This window comes from Giraffa tippelskirchi, chromosome 6 (genome assembly GCF_054371585.1).
Source record: "Giraffa tippelskirchi isolate mGirTip1 chromosome 6, T2T-mGirTip1v1.2.pri, whole genome shotgun sequence".
In the NCBI taxonomy this organism is placed as follows: Eukaryota; Metazoa; Chordata; class Mammalia; order Artiodactyla; family Giraffidae; genus Giraffa; species Giraffa tippelskirchi.
Genome location: NC_137280.1, coordinates 72,432,675 through 72,447,553, shown reverse-complemented (window position 1 = coordinate 72,447,553; position 14,879 = coordinate 72,432,675). Strand labels below are relative to the sequence as shown.

The 14,879-nt window shown below is 42.5% G+C and overlaps 1 protein-coding gene across 15 annotated transcripts in view; it reads left to right on the top strand.

Moving 5' to 3' along the window:
- Positions 1–14,879, top strand: part of FAM135B (family with sequence similarity 135 member B) — a 252,056-nt gene that overhangs the window by 18,569 nt on the left and 218,608 nt on the right. For 3 of the 15 annotated variants that reach the window (XM_081503748.1, XM_081503753.1, XM_081503756.1), the window contains exon 2: positions 8,697–8,828. The exons of the other annotated variants lie outside the window; for them this stretch is intronic. The gene's annotated coding sequence lies outside the window, so the exon portion shown is untranslated. The remainder of the gene's footprint in view (positions 1–8,696; positions 8,829–14,879) is intronic. 15 annotated transcript variants of the gene reach the window in all.

Below are 14,879 nucleotides of genomic sequence, written 5' to 3'. Positions count from 1 at the left end.
TACCGTAGGTGTACTTTAAATGCTTATATCATTGAATCGTTCGATTAGGATTTTATTGTTCGACCCAGTGCAGTGACCCACAGAATAGGGTGGTCCCAGTATGTCAAGATGCAAATGTTTTGGAACAAGATGGATCAGAATTAGGGAAGTTCTGAGGTTTCCTCTGAGCCACCAGCACAGGCTGAGAGCTGCTCATGCAGCCTCGCCACCCTGAGCTGAGCACTGGTTGTGAATGGCCACTTAGTTCTCTCCAGCCCTCGCTTGTCTGGAGAGCCCCCGTGGAAGTTGCACAGGATGATTAAATTCTCAAGAATGGAAAATCCCGAGCCAAACTCCCAAAGGCCCAAGGACATCCAGTTCCAACTACCAGCTGCATTGTTCAGCCTTGTTTATTATTAGCCCAGTCCTGCCAGCACAATTGATTCCACTGAGAACCTTCTCAGAAAGCTCCTGCCCCAGGTCTCACAGTGCTTGGAGACAGACTGTCTTAAGCAGGCACTGAGTCTGCCTAATGGGGTAAGCTCCAGGGGAGAAATATCAGGGGATATTTTGGTGGGAAAATTAGGTATCCAGGAATACCATTATGATTTCTATATTATTTTAGGCTGGGACTTCAGAATACTTTATAATTTAGAACCAAGAATAAACCTGAATTTTGTTTGATTTCTACATCCAGAAAATATTACTGGGTACTTACCCTGGGTCAAGTCCAGGGCTGAGGATTCAAAGACACAATCATTATCATCCCAATAGCTAATATTTATTGAACTTATTTAGCAGGCATTGTGGTAAGCACTTTTCATATATTATTGTTTTTAATCTTCAAAGTGCTCTCCTCCAGGGATCCATTAGGATTTTATTCTTCACACACCCAAGGGTGGGACACTTGTTAGAATACAGAATGCTATGGTGGCCCTAGGGTTATCTCTATCCATTATTTTAATAATTTGGAGAAGCTGAAGGTCACAGCTTCAGTAGATGGAAGCAGTAGATTTAGAGGCGCCCTTAAACATGTGTTGAATGCCTGATAGGGTGAGATCACTGCTCTCTGGGTTTCAGGTTATGAGGGAGAAGGCAGATGATTAATAATTTGAAAGTAATTTACTAGTTTACTAGTTGCTGTAACAAAATCAGCCATAGGGTGCTCTCTGGAATTCAAAGGAGGGAGGAGTTATCACGGAAGACTATAGAGGAGGTGACCCAGCCTTGGTAGACTAGTTGTATGTCTCCAACTAGTGGGAAACAGTATTCCATGTCAGAAGAACCTGTGCAAAGACAAGTTCCTGTGGAAAGATGGGTTTTTCAGGGTACTTGCTAATGGACCCTTTAGAATGATTGGGACTCAGAGAGCATGTGGTGATGAGGAGGTGGTAGGAGATGAGAATGATAAGGTATGTGGGCTCTGAGATGGTAAGAGGTGGCATGGCAGTGGTTTGGGATTTTATCCTGTTGGAGAATGAATTATATATAGTTGTGTGTCAGCAAAAACTGGGTTTAGCTGTGACAATAGACACCTAACGACAGTAGGTTATCCAAATGGAGTTTTATCTAATGACAGGTCTGTCTTCTACCACTGGCTGCAGGAAGACATGAAGAACACAGCTTGATGTTTTGCCCAGTTTCCTGCTGTGCCATCTTTAGCATGCAACTTTCTTTTTCAGATTCATGGTTGTGAGGTCTTTTCTCTACCATCAGGCATGGTGTCCATATTTCAGATGTATAGGAAGGGTGACGAGTGTAAGACTCCTGTCACCAGGTTTCTCTCTTTTATTAAAGAAAACAATTGCTTTCTCATAATCCCATCCAACAGGCTTCCACTAACATCTGCTTGGTCTGAACTAGGTCTTGTGACCCTCTACTGACCAAAAGGGTGTCTGTAGAATGCTAATTGTGGTATGTGACTGAGCCAGATAATGTCAAGATTCCATTTAGAGAGAAAGGGAAGATTTTTTTTTTAGATAACAAACAAGAAACACCTGCCATTAGGAGTGATGTCATCAGCTTAGGTTTACAGAGATGGCTTTGGCAGCTGTCAAGTGGCAGGCCTTGCAACCATGACCATCAAGTAGGGCTCAAGTGAAGAAACAGGGAGAAAAACAGAGGATAATAGGATAGAGTGAGGAAGTCCATGGTGACGCGGAAGCCACATGAAGGAGCGCTTTACCCCGAGTGGGGCAAGGTCTGGGTAAGAGTTCCCAGAGGATGTGATGATGGGAAAGATTGAAGGAAGAACGTGGGTCAGTGACAAAGAAATAAGCACATGCAAGACAGCTTGGAGGAAAGAGGAACAGCCCACATTAATGATGGGAGTTTCACCCTGGCTTAAGAGCCTCCTGCCTGTAAGGAGCCATTTGTCTTTTGTAAAAACTCCGTAGGGAGAGCTTCTAGGATCCTTGGAAACACACGCTCAGCATGGGAGGTCTCTAAGTTCAGAGAATTCCAAAACAAGGCACCTCCATCCGATACCCATAGTTCTCCCAGTCCAGATTCAGTCTCCCCAGCAGGAGTCATTTTACAATAAGCGATATTGTTTAGCGATATAGTTCACATCATTATCTGTTTCCAGGGAAACAGACTTAGAAAGCTTATCCAGTGGTCAGATTCCTAAAGCAGGAAGGGAAATGTTTGCTAACCTGTTGCTCAGAGCCCTTTAATTTGTGAGCTGTTGAAAGGCCCCTGGAAGGGTTTTTTTGGTAGTGGATACCATGATCAGATTTTCTATTTAGAAATGACTTCTTGACTCTGTGGTGGACTGATGAGATAGGACCATGATGGGCCCACATAACTACATGGGAGGCTGCTTGTTTGCTGTTTATTTATTTGTTTTTGGCTGTACTGGGTCCTCATTGCTGTGCAGGCTTTCTCTTGTTGTGGTCATCGGGGGTACTCCCCAGTTGCAGTGTTCGGGCTTCTCATTGTGGTGGCTTCTCTTGTTGTGGAGCAAGGACTCTGGGTACCCGGGCTTCAGTAGTTACAGCTCCCAGGCTCTAGAGCATGGGCTCAATAGTTATGATGCATGGGCTTAGTTGCTCTGCAGCATGTGGGATCAGGGATCGACCCTGTGTCCCCAATATTGGCATGCAAATTCTTTCCCACTGAGCCACAGGGGAAGCCTTGTTTGTTTATTTTTAATGGACTTTAATTTTAGAGCAGTTTTAAGTTCATGGAAAAATTGAGTTCCCCTGTACTCCCTGTCTCCACACGTACACAGCTTCCCCTACCATCAGCATCCTGTACTACAGTGGTATGTCAGTTACAACTGGTAAACCTACATCGACACATCCTTACCACCGTGAGTCCACATTTTACATCAGGGCTCACTCTTGATGTTGTGCATTTGGAAAAATTTGTAATGACGTGTGTCAAATTCATTGTGACATGACAAAATACCATTTTAAAGTCATGAAGAGTAGTTCTGCTGCCCTAAGAATTGTCCACTTTCAGCCTGTTCATCTATCTCTTTCGCTAACTTCTGGCAACTGACCTGTTTACTGTCTCCAGTTTTGACTTTTTCCAGAATGTCATATAGTTGGAATCACACAGTATGTGGCCTTCTCAGATTGGCTTCTTTCACCTAATCATATACGTTTAAGCTTTCTCCATGTCTTTGATGACTTGATAGTTCTGTGTTAGTGCTGAATAATATTCCATTGTCTGGATATACCATACTTTCTGTATTTATTCACCTACTGAAGGGCATCTTGGTTTATTATGGTTTTGGTAATTATGAATAGAACTGCTGTAAACATCAGTGTGTAGGTTTTTGTATGGACATTAAGTTTTCAACTCATTGGGTAAGTAGCAAGAAGCAGGATTACTGAATCATATGGTAAGATTGTGTTTTGTTTCATAAAATACTGCCAGTCTTCCAAAGTGACTGTACCATTTTGCATTCCCACCAGCAGTGAATGATAGTTCCTGTTGCTTCATTTCCTCATCATCATTTTGCATTTTCAGTGTTTTGTTTTCCTGGTAAGAAATAATGGGGTCTGAACTAAGGCTGGGTCAGTGGAGACGGAGCAGGCAGATTCTAGAACTACTGCAGATTTCACATCAACAGATCTTGGTGATGGATTGGCTTTGGGTGTTATGGAAGCGTGTTGGATCTTGGATGACTCTACGGTTTTAGTTTGGGTGACAGGATGAACAGTGATGCTACTTGCAAACATAGAAAAGTGAAGGACCAAGACAAGCTTTCAGAACTACAATCTGGTGTCTCGTTATGAGATATCCATGGAGTCTGTGGATGTTTGGAGAGATCTCGGTTGGTGATAGAAATACAAGTGTTATTGGCATGAAGATTGTAGTTAAATACATGAGATTTGATGTGACTCCCCAGTTAGAGCATTTTGGATTCTTTCCTGTAGAAAGAGAAAAGACGAGGACAGGAGAAAGAAGTATGGATGGTGTAGAAACCAGCTTCACATGGGGTCTAGAGAGAAAGGTGAGCTTACAACAAACAACACAGCATCTTCCAGGAACTTTGGAGCCCAACAGAGCAGATCCTGAACTGAATTACCCAGTTATTTCTGGCTCCCTGTTATCCTTAGGAAACATAAGTTGTGGCTTTCAAAAGATATTTTTGGATTTATTTTTGGTTAATCTGGAAGCAAAAAGAGCAAATATTACAGTTTGGTAACAGCACAAGGTGGTACCAGGTCTGGTCCCAAAGTGAGTATGTAAATTATTTTATTCATTTCTTGTTGACAAATGTTTCTTGTCACTTATTCTGGGATGAAGACCATGGGAAGAGAAGGCAAACAAACCGGACCAAATGCTCAGTCTCTTGAGCCTCAGATCCAGTGGAGGGAGTCAAAATACAAGAATAAATAAATGTAATGGGAAGTAAAAGCAGCAAAATAGAAGATGGTAGGTGGGTCAGATCGAGAGGTCGGGGACACTGTCTGGTGTCAGATGTTCTGAATGGAGACTTCAGTCAAGTCAGGGATGCTCAGGATGACATCTTCAGAGCTTTATCCAGATTGTCAACAGGTTTGCATCGCTTAGAGCAGGAATAACATAGACATGAAACTTGCAGAAGCAGAAAGAGATGTGATGGGGTCTCCATTAGGTGCTGGTCTCTGCACTCACCACTTGACCTTTTCTCATTTGTCCCTTATAGCCATGTGAGAGAGGCAGTCTTATCATTCTCATTTTGGAGGAGAGAAATTGAGGCTCAGAAAAGGAATAATTGGCCCAAGACCACACAGTTAATGAATGAGATGAGGAAAATGTTACTTGGGAGTCTGTCTGCCTTCAAGGTCTGCACTCTTCATTCTGCTATCTATACCATCCTCCACACGTGGCCCTGACCATACCATCCACAGCATATTCCACAAGCAATTTTCAACTCTCTCTGCATTGGAAAGAAGGCACCAGGGCTATATTTGTTTCTGTTGTCTGACTGACTCTTTAAAATGATTTCACAATCCTCATATAGAATCACTGAATCTATTTAAAGTTTTACTCAAGAAGAGTTGATAAAGTCAAATAAAACATGAAACACTGATCTTTATGTAATGTGCGTAGCAAATCTGTTCTAAGGCACTCCTTGCAGTGTTGCAGTCCCCAGGGCTAGCTTGTGTTTGAGAGAGCTCATTCTGTTTATAATTTTATGTACATTTACACAATGCTCAGCCTGGATTAAAACAATACAATTACAGTTGAATAGAAAAATTCACGATCTCTCTCTTTCTTTCTGACTTTGGTACATAAAAAAGGAGCAATCCAAAATACTATCAGTTGGTCAACAATTATTCTGTTCTTGTTCGTTTTCACTATTGTTTCTTAATTGCTGTGATGATGACTGAGCTCCTGGTTGTGTGCTCGTGAATTACCAGCACACCATTCCCGTTGGCAGCAAGTAGCTGCCTTCAGTATCCAGAGAGTCTTTAGGAAACTGCTTTAAAAGACATGAGGTTGAATCTGGTTGGAGCAATGACTTTTCTTTTTTTAACCGTTTTTATATTTATTTGTTATTTATTTATGGCTGTGCTGGGTCTTCATTGCTGCATGAGGGCTCTCTCTAGTTGTGGCGAGTGGGGGCAGTGTGCAGGCTTCTCATTGCACTGGCTTCTCTTGTTGCAGAGCATGGGTGAGCTGGTTTCAGTAGTTGGAGGACTCGGGCTCAGTAGTTGGCGGCTCTTGGGCTCCAGAGCTCAGGCTCCACAGCCTGTGGAATCTTCCCAGACCAGGGATCTTCCGAGATCTTCCCAGACGTGTGTCCCCTGGATTGGCAGGTGGATTCTTTACCTCTGAGCCACTGGGGAAGTCCAGAGCAATGACTTTGCCATCTTAGAGTATTATTCCCATTTCAAGAATGACTGTCTTTTAGCAGTTAGAAAGAAAAGGGTTATAAGAGTAGGACTCTCCAAGGTATTCATTTCCATGTGGAATATGGGATCTGTGGTGGAAAGGAGCAGGACAAGAGTCTGGAGAATTTGTGAAGACTGTATCCTAGAGGGTTGTGTAAGGCACACCAAGGATGGTATGCCTTATCCTATGAGCATCATGGATCCTTAAAAGATTTTTGAGCAAAGAATGACATGAAAAGAGTTTAGAACTTTTTACAGACTGTTCTCTGGCAATGAAGATGTGGCTATAGACTAGGTCAGGTTGGTTCTTTACAGTTTCAGATTCGCTGACTAGAGGCTTCTGTCTCTCATGATTAATACAAAGCTGTAATTAGTTATGAGAAAAGCTGATCACATGATCACAGTCTTATGTGGAACAAAAGGTGAAATCATTTCGAGCAGAGAATAATTTAATTACTTTCAGTTTATTCTGATTTTTCCAAGATGTAATAATTTGTATTAACAGCTGTGCTTCTGACTAGAGTTCCTGGTGAGCACGTGCTCTGCAAGGGACTCACAAGACTGAATGATCTCTGGATAAAATGTGCCCCACCCATTGTCTTTACGGAAGGTGCCAGGTGGCAGGAGTTAGTATAGCTGCTTTAACGAAGCAGTCAGCAGAGGCATACCCTGGCACCTACGCCTGGTAGCATCCAGGCTTGAATGTGCACAGCTCTCTCAGGCTGCTCTAGAGCTGTCCAGGGTGCTGAAAGACACCCCAGCCCTTCCAGTTTAAACCATCATCTCTAAAACTAAGCTTGGTTCTTAACATTGCCTAGGGAATTCTTCAAAACCTTCTTAATCTGCTGTGCCTTCCTACTGGAACTTGAGACGTTCAAAATCTTCCAAATCACCACCCTCCTGGAGTTAGTCACCATTTTCCTTCACCTCTGGGGGGAGATCCACCTCTCCTCCTCACTAGGCAAACAAAATGAAGCACTAACAAGGTGGGCACTTTCCCTATGAACCCCCCCTGTTCTCAGTGTCACTCTGTTTGTGCACATAAGCATAGACCTTCTTTGAAGGTTAAATAACCCCATTTCCTCCTTCTCTGGACATCAGCTCTCTTCCTCTCCAGAGAGAAAATGCTCAGCATTTTACTTATATGGCTTTTGTAAGTATAAAGTAAGAAATTGGGCTTCTGAATGGTGAATATTCTGCCTGGTTTCAGTGGCTTCACCCATACACAGGTCACCTGCAGAATGACAGGTGTCCTGAGAGAAGAGGAGCCTCCTAACAAGGCAGGGTGAAGTGGTGTCCTTACTTGTCCTTTCAAATTTGTTTATTGTGACAATCTGGCATTTATAGGACCCAAATAGATACATTTGTGGGTTAATATCATATTTACTTTTAATTAAACTTCCCTCAAAAGAACACATGAATGACTTTGAAACATCCCTACAAGAAAACTACAGATTTAAGACAATGCTTGATAATTACAATTTTAATAAAAATCAAATAGCTTTTTTTCCAGTCACATTACAACTTAAAAATAGTTGATAAAATAACACCAGAAATTTGAAAATGCATTTTCAAGAAGACCCTTGGGGATAGAGATGTCTGTTTCCCCACATGTCCAGTGAGCTCTAACCTCTAGATATACTGATACTTGAAATATTAATGAATGAAATAATATAAAATGTATATAGATTATGATATGCATGCTTGTGTGTGTATGTGATCTTTGTTATCTGCTTATGATGGAATGTTTAGAAAGCACCCCATGAAAGCTGCATGTATTTTGTTGTGGGGGAGACACCAGCCTCTTCCTGAGATATGCTGGTCTCTTACCATGTATGTATTTCAGATTTAACTCAGATATTATATCACTCATAGCACTAGCATTTATTTCTACGGTTATTTCATTAGGCTGCATGCTCCGTGTGGGAGGGGACATGTTTGCTTTTGCTGACATCTGGAACTATAGCCCCTCCTGTGCCCCACCACATCCTAGAGGTTGAATTAATGACTAAAGGTGTCAATGCGTACATGTCAGGGCTTGTGCCATTTGCATCGCAGCTGTTATATTTTCCCAGTGAGTGTTGCCACTTGTAGAGCATGCTTAGAGCTCTAGGTTAGAGACTGTCACCCAAGCCTGTTAAAAAGCCAGTGGATAAAATTCACTTCCCTTCTTCCCACAGTGATATTAGGTAGCATTAGCATAAAGACTCAGAGAGGAAACTTCCCTGGTGGTTCAGCAGTTAGGGCTCTGCACTTCCTCTGTGGGGGAAAGGGTTTAATCCCTGTTCAGGGAACTGAGATCCTGTGTGCCCTGTGGCATGGCCCAAAAAAAAGATTCAGAGAGATTACATCTGCCCATTCTAATGCCTGTTTTTTTTCCAGCTGTGATCCCTGTCTCAAGACATACGAAGTTACATGATTAATTGAGGAATCTCTGATGTTTGAAGTTCTAGGGCAGAGGGCTTTGTATCCATCTCTTGGTATCAGGATGAGTCCATCGTTCATTTGTAGTGGGTGAGTTAAGTGTTTTCTTCTTTCTTTGACACTTCTCTTCCTTCTTGCCTCCCCGTACCCAGTCCCTAAGGTGTTCAGGATCTTCTGTGCCATATGGATGCTCCTTTCCTTCTCAGGGTACCCCATTAGCACCTAGGTTTTACACTAAATTAGCTGCCATCTAAGCTACCTGTGTCTGTTCAGAGAAGTGCCTGCTTACTAGATGCCCTGTGCAAATGGCCTTGTCTTCCCTTTCCTACATCTAATCATGCTAGGTTCCATTTATCATGGAGTTTCTGAATTCTAGGAACTTGATTCCTTTTCATTTTCCTTGGCTCTTCCTGACACGGAGGGGCAACTCTAATTGTCAGTTAAAATATTTTCATATATGTGTTTAATCTTAAGTTTTGGAGTTGACGAGGAGGCTTTCTTGTGAGAGCTGGCTGAATCAAACGCGAGTTGGGATCTATGCAGTAGAAATGAGGTGTGTGATGTTTAATGGGCAACCTGAAATAGATGTGTGCATTTCAACACACAGGAAAAAGAAGAAGGGAAGGAAGAGGAGAAAGAAAGGAGGCAGGATCGCAATGAAATTTATTCCTTTGGGACTGGGAGACATTTGTTGAAGATTTCATATTAGGAAAATGTGCAGGCTTTCTTCTGCCCTTGGATGATGAGCCATGAAAAGCTGAAAGCTGTTGAGTCACAAAGTACAATAAAGTTATTTCTCTCACTTGATCTCCTTGACACATGTAAATAAAACTGTTAGAAGAATGGAAATCTTCCATTACTAGGTTAAAAAAAAGCAAACAGGGCTTTCAAATATGAACTCCCGTAGAGTTTTGACACATGTCAGCTTCTGTAAATTCCATTGGGATGCTGTGTCACAAAAATTTTATTATGAACCTTTTCAGTCATCCAGAAAAATTGAAGAAAGGCATGATGCTTGCGATTCCTATACCTAGATTTGGCAGTTATTAACATACTAGGATGTTAGTTTTATCTGCATATGAATATATGCACATTTTTCTAGATCCTTTGAAAAGCTGCAGATTTCAAGACAACACAGTAAATCTTAGGAAAAGATATTTTTCAGTGCAACTTGAATGACATCATCACCCTGAAGAAAATTACCATAATACCTTTCAGTGTATTCTCCATACTCATGATTCCCCAGTTGTTCAAGGAAGGTGCTTGTAGTTATTTTTGGCTGTACCATTTTGCATCTCCGCTAGCAGGACGCGACTGAAGTGACTTAGCAGCAGCAGCAGCAGCAGTGAAGGAGAGTGCCTGTTGCTTCACATTCTCACCAGCATTTGATGCTGTCAGTGTTCTCTGGTGTAATAGGGGTATAGTGGTAAATTACAGTTGCTTTAACTTGTATATGTCAGAAAAGGCGATGGCAACCCACTCCAGTACTCTTGCCTGGAAAATCCCATGGGTGGAGGAGCCTGGTGGGCTGTAGTCCATGGAGTCGCTAAGAGTCGGACACGAATGAAGCGACTTCACTTTCACTTTTCACTTTCATGCATTGGAGAAGGAAATGGCAACCCACTCCAATGTTCTTGCCTGAAGAATCCCAGGGATGGGGGAGCCTGGTGGGATGCCGTCTATGGGGTCACACAGAGTCGGACACGACTGAAGTGACTCAGTGGCGGCAGCAGCAACTTGTATATGATGTGGTTTCATATGCTTATTTACCATCTGTATGTTTCCTTCGGTGAGATACCAGAGATCTTTGGCCCGTTTTGTAATTGGGTTATTTGTGTTCTTCTTATTGAGTTTTAGGAGTCCTTTGTATATTTTGGGTACCGATCTTTTATCTGATATGTCTTTTTTGTAGATATTTTTAAATCAAGTTGAGAAAGTTCTCCTCTTAAGTGTACTGAGTTTTTGTAATGAATGGGTATTGAATTTTGTTAAGTGCTTTTTCTATGTCTAAAGTTATATTCATATGATTTTCCTTTGTTAGCTTGGGGATAAGATGAATTACATTAATTGATTTTTTTTTTAATGTTGAACTAGTCTTGCACGCCTGGCATAAATCCCAGCTGGTTGTGGTGTATAATTCTTTTTATGTATTGTTGAATTTAATTTGTTAATATTTTGTTGAAGGTTTTTGCATCTATATTCATGAAAATTATTGATCTGTAGTTTTCTTGTAATGTCTTTGTCTGGTTTTGGTTTTAGAGTAATGTGGGTTTCATAGAATAAATTAGGAAATACTCCATCTGTTTCTATCTTCTGAAAGATATTGTAGGAAATTGGTATAATTTCTTCCTTAAATTTCCAGCCTGGCTGTTGAAAAAAGAAAAAAATAAATGCACACATACCAGTTAAAGTATTTAGCCTCAATCAGAGACAGTAACATGTCTTGCTGATACTAGCAAGTTGTATTATGTAGTTAGATTCTGAACTTTGAATAACTATCTGATGTGATCTAGCAGAGTCCTTCAAATTTCTCTTCATTCATTCATTGACTGAGAGGAGAGGCCAGTTGTGTTACAAAGATTCTCACATACTGGAGTTTACTGCTTTCTTGTAATGTAATTTACCTTGGTTCTCTCCCCCTTGCATTTCAGAAACACTACAAGTTAGGTCTAAGGCATTCTTGTCCAGTTGAACTTTGTGTGATGATGAAAATGTCTGTATGCATCGTCCAATATGGTATCTATTGACCACAGGTATCTACTGAGCACTTGAACTGTGGCTAGTACAACCAATAAGGAAATGAGGTCTTACTTGTATTTAATTTATTTAAAGTAATCACAGGCATCTGGTGCTGTGATACTGAGTAGCACAGATCTGGGGGCTTGAATAAATTCAGATAAAATATTTCAGCTGTAATGCCTCAGGGATACTTTAAAAATATGTTTTACAATTTTAAACATTTAAGTTTTCTTCACCCTTAGGTGAACATCAAGGTTAAATTGATTTACCACTAATATAAGGAAGCAGGTGGTGAATCAGACTGTGTTTTCCAAGTCCTTCTGCAGGTTTATAGCATAACCCAGACAGAATCTTCAATCAATATTCAGGCAAGGCGAGAATTATGTAGAACTTTAGTGATCGAGGACTTGTTTGGAGTTTGCCTTTTGACTGAGTAGATAGATTTTTGGAAAACCACCAGGAAGAATACTTTTTCACTGTCTTTATTTCTGGGATTGTCTTCCGTTCTTCACACTTTGTCACACCTCCTTAATACATATTTCCATGTGATAATTGGCAGTATTTCATCCATGATACAACTGTCTGATCCTGAATCATCAGACCAAGGCTTATATAAATTTGCCAACCATACTTATTAAGGAAGAAGAGGAACTTATCAATAGGGATTGATGCAAAAATGACGTCTCATCTCCTAAACTAGACTTAAACACAACATCCCAGCCCTACATTCTTATTAACTAGCAGCTTTAAAAGGATTTCCCAGGTGGCACTAGTGGTAAAGAACGTGCCTGCCAGTGCAGGAGACATAAGAGACATAGGTTCAATCCCTGGATAGGGAAGATCCCCTGGAGGAGGGCATGGCAACCCACTCCGGTATTCTTAGCTGGAGCATCCCATGGACAGAGGAGCCTAGTGGGCTACAGTCCACAGAATCACAAAGAGTTGGACATGACTGAAGCAGCTTAGCACAGTAGCTTTAAAAACAGAAAAAGTTTCTTATAACCCAGTCTAGTTGCATTGACATAGATATATTTATTTTTTTCAGTTTTTAAAAAGTATTTTTATTGAATTTGTTGCAATATTCCTTCCGTTTTATGGGTTTTGTTTTTCTGGCCGAGAGGCATGTAGTATCTTAGCTCCCCAACCAGAGGTTGAATCTGCTCCCCCCGCATTGGAAGGCGAAGCCTTAACCACTGGACCACCGGGGAAGTCCCCTGGATATATTAATTTGCCATTACCTCTCATCCCCTAAGGCACAATTTCTTTCTCCTTTTAGGTTTTTGATTCAGTTGTTCAGCCATTATTTCCCATTATTTCTCGAGCAAATGTTACGTGAACAACTTCTAGTACCAGCTTTTCCACTTGAAGCATTGCCTGGTGGGCATTCTGGAGGCTCCCTCCAATCTGTGAATCTTGCATGCTCTGGACTCACCTGCCCACCCGATCACGCTGCCCTTTGTGAGGTCTTGGTTCCTCCTCCTGCTATTTGTGGGCCTTTCCAATCATCCACAGGTATACTCCGTCTCAGCCTAGCACTGACCCAGTTTCACTCCTGACCGAGATTCTGACCCACTGTCTTTAACTGGGTCACAGCACAGCTCTCTTGCTGACTTTGAACTGTCATAGTTTCTGTGCTAGAAAAGAGGTCTTAAGAGCGGGGACAGTCCATATCTTCTCCTTGACTTGGAGGAGCTTTACTTCCTCCCTGCCAAGTGAACAGGGCTGAGCAGGAGGCCAGGTACACGGCCAGACTCAGGGGAGAGGTCAGAGGCTTTGGCTGTTGGCAGAGCTGGGCTCCCTTCCATTGGCAGAACTTCGGTGACAACACCCAGATGAGACTTGAAGGGTTGCATTTGTTGGTGGTTCGAACGGACTCACGGGTATGGAAGAGGAGTTCAGAGATGCAGCTCAGCAGAGAGGAGGAACAGGGTCTCAGAGTGAAAAGGACAAGGAATCTGGGACGGGACAGCCTTGAGTTCCTCTGGGAATCCCGCCTCTTACTTATCATGTAATCTGAAGGCAAAGTCCTTGACCTTGTGTAACCTCAATGACTGCATCTATAAACTGGGGTTCCAGCTAACCCCTCACAGAAAAGTGAAGACCACATGAGATGATGTGTTAGAAAGACCTTAGTGTGGGGACAGGCACAGAGCTGGAGCTCCCTAACCACTTACTAGGAAAGGATCACCAAGGGTAATTGACAGATGGCATTTGGCTTCCCAGGTGGCACTAGTCGTTAAGAATCCTCCTGCCAATGAAGGAGGCACAGGAGATGTGGGTTCGATCCCTGAGTCGGGAAGATCCTCTGGAGAGGGAAATGGCAACCCATTCTAGTATCCTTGCCTGGAAAATTCCAAGTGCAGAGGAGCCTGATGGGCTACCATCAATGGGGCCGTAGAGAATCGGACATGACTGAGCAACTAAACAGTGAGTGAAATTTGGGTGTAAAACACCTGATATATACAACTTCCATCAATGTTCCTCCCCTCCATTCCCCACTTCAGGACTCCCCAAATGGTGCCCCGATATTTACTTGGATGCTCAGCTCATGCATACTTCTCTGCATTCAACTTGACAGTCTGCTTTCTGAAACGGCAGCCTCTATAATTTTCTTAATTGTAAAATTGCCCCAAAGCCTGTGATTCCAGCTTGTTGCTGTTCCCTTATTAATTGTTCTTTAAACAATGAGTCCAGCCAATAATAGTTTCCCCCAACTTCGCAATGTGATTTTCTGCAGTAACTGAAGTGTGACACTATGGCTGGGTACATTCCAAGTGCCAGGTACAAAAGAGAGATGGTTTCTGCTATTTTAACTGCTGTATCCAAGGCCCTCGAAGCAGGTGTGATGCTGCCTAGGCACTTGATGCAGTGGTCCAAAGTGTTTGGAGGCATTTTCCACGAGAACTTGTTTTTCTGGTGTTCTGGGCAGCAGGCCCACTGCCATCCAGCCCCAAGGCTTTCTGTGGGGGTGAAGGCAGACTACCCTGAAATGCTTCCATTCTGTGTTTTTCCATCTCGGAATTGCAGTGTAGCTTCAGCAAACCTCCCGTCTCCCTTCCCTCCTTTCTCAGGGCATTGCCCTCAGCCTGAATTCTAAGGCGAACTCTTCAAGTGTTTAGAAGACCCCGGACAGGGGTGTTCCTGAGGCCAGAGGGCGCAGAGATGCAAGTGGGACTCTTGCACTGGGGGTGCATCTTGTGTCCTGTAGGGGTGGGCTGTTGAGAAGTCCTTCTTTGAAAGTTTGGATCTGAGAGTGGGGCTATTTGATGAGCCAGTGGCTCAGGTGGTAAAGAATCTGCCTGCAATGCAGGAGACCCGGGTTTGATCCCTGAGTCAGGAAGATCCCCTGGAGAAGGACATGGTAACCCACTCTAGTATTCTTGCCTGGAGAATCCCATGGAC